The following is a 7,120-nucleotide window of genomic DNA, read 5'->3' on the forward strand; positions in this document are numbered from 1 at the left end:
ATGGACCGCGAGAGGGGACAGTTGGGTATGGCAGAGAAAAGAAAGAGGAGCAGATGAACAGAGAGAGCGCAGACAGGCAGATGGACACAGAAAGGGAACTGGAGGACATGCACAGGAAGAGGGTGGAGGAGAAGATGGACAGAGGGAGGAGGAGGAGGAGGAGGAGGAGGAGATGGACAGAGAGAAAGTAGACAGAGGGGGAGGGGGAGGAGGGAGTAGACAGAGAGAGGGGGCAGTGGAAGTGATGGCCAGAGAGAGGGGGAAGAAGGAGATGGACTAATAGAAGATTGGAATAAATAAGTAATACGTATCCAGGCAACGCCGGGTACCTGGCTAGTTTATTTATAAAACAAAACAGAGTACACGAATTCTGTGAGGCTACACTTTTTGGATCTTAACGTTGATACAAGCACTGATTTCAATTAGACTTCTGATGTATGTGACCTCATAAATGAGTTTGCGTTTATCCATGGTAATATGATTATGTTGTCTTTGATGCTAATAAACCCCTGTACGCTGTACAACATACTTCGTCGTTCGTTTATATCACATTAATTTACAATTACCTCAGAGTTATGATGGTTGAACTGACTGTTCCAAGGATATTACGAATAACTCTAATTTCACAGAAAAATATTATTCTTGTAGTAAAACTTGAAGAACAGAGCACAACAAAATATGGATTTCTCTTTGATCATGTCATGGTTGGTCAGTGTATTAATGGATGCATGCTTTAACATTTAAACGTGCATAGAATTCTTGGCTTTAGTTATTATTGTATTACAAGAGCGTAAATAGATTTTGGCCATAAAAGGGGAGAGGAGCGTAGGACGCAGTCGGCTCGGAGGAATTCAAGCAGCCCGCTGAAAAAATAGTTTAGAAACTAACGGATTAGAGAGTGCACTGTAATCACATACCCCTTCAGCTCTTCATAAAGCTATCCCCGTGGTTCCGTTTCGGAACCGATTTTCGTAATTAAATACCGCTCGGGTAACCAGACTGGACGATATTTTGCCATCTGGGATACTAATGATAGAATTTTCAACAAAATTTTTTAAGCAAATGCAAGCACCGTTGTTTTGGCTCCATTTTTGTAGATCAACGCGATGCTTGGGCGACACAGGCAAATCCAAAAGCAGTTTATGCACTATTTTAATACACTTATATGTAATGATGTTTACCGCTCCGCTGCCATGTGAAATACTGAATTATTGCAGCCCCAGAGCTCTACAAGTCTCCAAATAACGACTCCATTGCAAGCATTAAGCTGCTGTAGACAGCTAATTAGGTTGTAACAATAGTGCGTGCAAATTTTTGACTTATCATAACGCTAGTGGACGAATCAAAATCGGTTTTCCTCCTCTTTCATTTACAAACTTATGCATAATTGGGAACTATCACAACAGCACACAGCACGAAAACAATAAACAGCAGCTCTTGCATAACTGCAAGTAACGTAACAAAAAGTGAGCTCAAGTAAGGTCAACAGTGTACGGTAGTTGGTCTTGGCAAAAGTAGGGATGGGCGGTAACTGATAGTGCTAGCTATGTATCGATAGTTTAAATCTGCCGATGGTCTTGTTCACTATTTACAGTGCGTAACCCTTTCTTGTCGTATGACTGAAAATCAAAATCCCTTTCAGTTACACTGAATGGCAACTAGGTCATGTGTAACTATTTCATGTAGGTGATAGGGGGCTCTGGACACCCCCTCTCCTTTTTGGCTACGTCCTTGGGCCACCGAATCGAATCCCGGTCAGACAGTGAAATTTTTCAGTCTGCCTTTATGCTAGACGTTAGGAGATACTCCAGGAACGGCACATGGTTCGGATTTCACACTAGGCCATAGACGAGCTTTCCCTAGTAAACTGAAACAACTTTAAAACAGACGACTGGACAATCCATTTGAGGTACTCCCACCCACTTTACTTTTTATGGGATTCGTGAGTAATTGCTTTGCGCTTGTCTCATATTCTTAATCACCGTCGTTAACACCGCCTTAATGTCACCTCTCGTAAACTGCGTCATCATGGTTTTACGATGATCGTGCTACAGCTGTGGATGCAGTTACCCTTAATCAAGAAATTATGGCGATGCACCTGGCTTGGAGTAAGGTATGCTACTCATAAAGACGCATAAAGCACCTCTTTGACGGTCTGTAAATCGCACGTGTGCTTCATAATTATTAGAATTACGCTATCTCGGTAGCAAACACTGTGGACGTTTACCGCCGAGGATATTGTAGATATGCTGCGCCTCCAGCAAGCGCACATTGCTCTCCTTCCTAAGAGTTTGCTAACAGTTAAACGGCCCAGGGAAGGTAACATTAAAAGGTTTATTACGTAAAAGTTTTAATTCTAATCGTCGTACTTTACTACAAAGTGTCTGTCAGCGTTAAAGAATAAAAATACAATACTCAGGCGGGTGTAATTCATGTCATTTGACAGATGTGAAAGGTAATAAGCTTTTGCGTAGCAACTGTCAAAGCAGTTAAATATATCGCTTTAGTTTTTCAGCTGGTAGCAATCGAAACAAAACAGTTTTTGTTTTTGCGAATGTAGCGTTCCAAATAAATTTTTGAGGGATAAACAATTAAACCGCTCATCATTTATGAGATTTGCCTGTATTACACTGATTATTTATCATCTACATCCGATAAATATTAACGCTTCCTCAGTAACTCTCTTTCGTTCCTACAAATTTCGTTCAGTTACTGAAAAAACTAAATAGTTACTTGCAAATTTTTCGATAGATTTAAATATCATTAATATTTAAATATGTATAATATAACGAATTGATATTTAAATATGTATAATATAATGAAATTGTTGTTGATGAGAATTCTTATACCAGATGAAGTAAACCGATGTAGAATGGTACCACGGGAGTGTCCGAGAAGTGGTTGGGAGCGTGAAAGTACAGTAGAAAGCATTAGGTTGTACGGCGGGGTGTCGTTAAGCAGTAATGCTGGAACCTCTCCACTGATGATATACAGGGTGTTACAAAAAGGTGCGGCCAAACTTTCAGGAAACATTCCTCACACACAAAGAAAGAAAATATTTTATGTAGACATGTGTCCAGAAATGTTTACTTTCCATGTTAGAGCTCATTTTATTACTTCTCTTCAAATCACATTAATCATGGAATGGAAACACACAGCAACAGAACGTACCAGCGTGACTTCAAACACTTTGTTACAGGAAATGTTCAAAATTTCCTCCGTTAGCGAGGATACATGCATCCACCCCCCGTCGCATGGAATCCCTGATGCGCTGATGCAGCCCTGGAGAATGGCGTATTGTATCACAGCCGTCCACAATACGAGCACGAAGAGTCTCTACATTTGGTACCGGGGTTGCGTAGACAAGAGCGTTCAAATGCCCCCATAAATGAAAGTCAAGAGGGTTGAGGTCAGGAGAGCGTGGAGGCCATGGAATTGGTCCGCCTCTACCAATCCATCGGTCACCGAATCTGTTGTTGAGAAGCGTACGAACACCTCGACTGAAATGTGCAGGAGCTCCATCGTGCATGAACCACATGTTGTGTCGTACTTGTAAAGGCACATGTTCTAGCGGCACAGGTAGAGTATCCCGTATGAAATCATGACAAAGTGCTCCATTGAGCGTAGGTGGAAGAACATGGGGCCCAATCAGGACATCACCAACAATGCCTGCTCAAACGTTCACAGAAAATCTGTGTTGATGACGTGATTGCACAATTGCGTGCGGATTCTCGTCAGCCCACACATGTTGATTGTGAAAATTTACAATTTGATCGCGTTGGAATGAAGCCTCATCCGTAAAGAGAACATTTGCACCGAAATGAGGATTGACACATTGTTGGATGAACCATTCGCAGAAGTGTACCCGTGGAGGCCAATCAGCTGCTGATTGTGCCTGCGCACGCTGTACATTGTACGGAAACAACTGGTTCTCCCGTAGCACTCTCCATACAGTGACGTGGTCAACGTTACCTTGTACAGCAGCAACTTCTCTGACGCTGACATTAGGGTTATCGTCAACTGCACGAAGAATTGCCTCGTCCATTGCGGGTGTCCTCGTCGTTCTAGGTCTTCCCCAGTTGCGAGTCATAGGCTGGAATGTCCAGTGCTCCCTAAGACGCCGATCAATTGCTTCGAACGTCTTCCTGTCAGGACACCTTCGTTCTGGAAATCTGTCTCGATACAAACGTACCGCGCCATGGCTATTGCCCCGTGCTAATCCATACATCAAATGCGCATCTGCCAACTCCGCATTTGTAAACATTGCACTGACTGCAAAACCACGTTCGTGATGAACACTAACCTGTTGATGCTACGTACTGATGTGCTTGATGCTAGTACTTTAGAGCATTGGGTCGCATGTCAACACAAGCACCGAAGCCAACATTGCCTTCCTTCAATTGGGCCAACTGGCGGTGAATCGAGGAAGTACAGTACATACTGACGAAACTAAAATGAGCTCTAACATGGAAATTAAGCGTTTCCGGACACATCTCCACATAACATCTTTTCTTTATTTGTGTGTGAGGAATGTTTCCTGAAAGTTTGGCCGTACCTTTTTGTAACACCCTGTATAGCCCACGTTCATATACAAAATTCGTTATTTTACTTATTGTACGTATCTACGCGCTGCGTTTAGTCCATAAATCTCAATGTACTTTATCATCTCGAAAGATTACGAAGTTTTCATGAGCGAATTGTGTTAACATGAGCGAGATGTCACAAATCAGTCACGATTACTTTCCTTGAATGTAGTACTGTTTTCGGTGTGTAAACATGCCATTGTTGGGCGAAGACAAGAGCATTGGTCAAGATTGGAATAAGGGGGGGGGGGGGGGGGAGGCTTCAGGTCGTCCCTTCAACATTGCGCCATCCGGGAAGAAGTTCTCCTCGATCTTCCTGAGTTACTACAGGCAAATACCGAGATACGTGATTCAGAAAGGCTGCTTTGCACTTTCTCATACAACCCGCTCTATCAAGAGAACGGAATGAGTGTATGGTCACCTTGATGTCGACGAGTCCTTGGGCGCTAACCTCTCTTCCTTCCGTTCATCTTCCTCTATTCTCGAGGACGAGATTATATAAATATATATACACACACTACCGGCAATTAAAATTGCTACACCAAGAAGAAATGCAGATGATAAACGAGTATTCATTGGACAAATATATTATACTAGAACTGACATGTGATTACATTTTCACGCAATTTGGATGCATAGATCCCGAGAAATCAGTACCCAGAATAACGGTCTTGATACGCCTGGGCATTGAGTCAAACAGAGCTTGGATGGCTTGTACAGATACAGCTGCCCATGCAGCTTCAACACGATACCACAGTTCATCAATAGTAGTGTATTATGACGAGCCAGTTGCTCGGCCACTATTGACCAGACGTTTTCAATTGGTGAGAGATCTGGAGAATGTGCTGGCCAGGGCAGCAGTCGAAGATTATCTGTATCCAGAAAGGCCCGTACAGGACCTGCAACATGCTGTCGTGCATTATCCTGCTGAAATGAAGAGTTTCGCAGAGATCGAATGAAGGGTAGAGCCACGGGTCCTAACACATCTGAAATGTAACGTCCACTGTTCAAAGTTTTATATCCCGCCTGGGAGGCGGCGCGTGGGTAAGGAGCAGGAACAGGTAAAACACGTCGGTACTGCTGTATGAATTTAAATCCCCTTTACTCAAGCAATAAGAATACATAACTTGGAATGAGGTGCGAAGCTGAAGCGAAGTGTCCTGGCTCGCTGCACCTGATGAAAAGGGCAGAATCTGTAGCGGAGCTCGTAGACCTGCACAGCACCAGCTAGAGGGCGCTGCCGTCGGTGTCTCGTGGTAGTGCCAACCTTTTTAACTATGTGGCATCGTTACTATCGATACCATACAAAGTGCCGTCAATGCGAACAAGAGTTGACCGAGACGTGTAACCAATGGCACCCCACACCATCACGCCGAGTGATACGCCAGTATGGCGATGACGAATACACGCTTCCAATGTGCGTTCACCGCGATGTCGCCAAACACGGATTCGACCATCATGATGCTGTAAACAGAACCTGGATTCATCCGAAAAAATGACGTTTTGCCATTCGTGCACCCAGTTTCGTCCTTCAGTACACCATCGCAGGCTCTCCTGTCTGTGATGCAGCGTCAAGGCTAACCGCAGCCATGGTGTCCGAGCTGATAGTCCGTGCTGCTGCAAACGTCGTCTAACTGTTCGTGCAGATGGTTGTTGTCTTGCAAACGTCCCCATCTGTTGACTCAGGGATCGAGACGTGGCTGCACGATCCGTTACAGCCATGCGGATAAGATGCCTGTCATCTCGACTGCTAGTGATACGAGGCCGTTGGGATCCAGCACGGCGTTCCGTATTACCCTCCTGAACGCTCCGATTCCATATTCTGCTAACAGTCATTGGGTCTCGACCAACGCGAGCAGCAATGTCGCGATACGATAAACCGCAATCGCGATAGGCTACAATCCGACCTTTATCAAAGTCGGAAACGTGATGGTACGCATTTCTCCTCCTTACACGAGGCATCACAACAACGTTTCACAAGGCAACGCCGGTCAACTACTGTTTGGAAACTTTCCTCATGTCAGCTCGTTGTAGGTGTCGCCACCGGCGTCAACCTTGTGTGAATGCTCTGAAAAGCTAATCATTTGCATATCACAGAGAGAGAGAGAGAGAGAGAGAGAGAGAGAGAGAGAGAGAGAGAATCCAGGCGATGTCCCATTTATTACACTGTGACATTCGCTTGAACCATCCTTTTTTAGTCAGTTGGAAATCTGTATGAATATCAGAATAGCATGGAATATATCCTAATCAACATGTAAAAGTTACGGAGATAAAGCAGAATAATAAGACATGACACATCAAGTTCTAGGGGTAAAATGTTGTTGTTGTTGTGAACTTCAGTCCAGAAACTTGTTTGGTGCAGCTCTCCACGCTACTCTATCCTGTGCGAGGCTCATCATCTCCGAGTAACTTACTCTTTGCTCCGGTACTAAATTGGTGATCACTTGATGTCTCAGAATGTTTCCTATTAACCGATCCCTCCTTCTAGTTAGCTTGTGCCACATATTTCTTTCCTCTCCAATTCTGTTCAGTACCTC

The sequence above is a fragment of the Schistocerca serialis genome, chromosome 1 (genome assembly GCF_023864345.2).
Source record: "Schistocerca serialis cubense isolate TAMUIC-IGC-003099 chromosome 1, iqSchSeri2.2, whole genome shotgun sequence".
In the NCBI taxonomy this organism is placed as follows: domain Eukaryota; kingdom Metazoa; phylum Arthropoda; class Insecta; order Orthoptera; family Acrididae; genus Schistocerca; species Schistocerca serialis.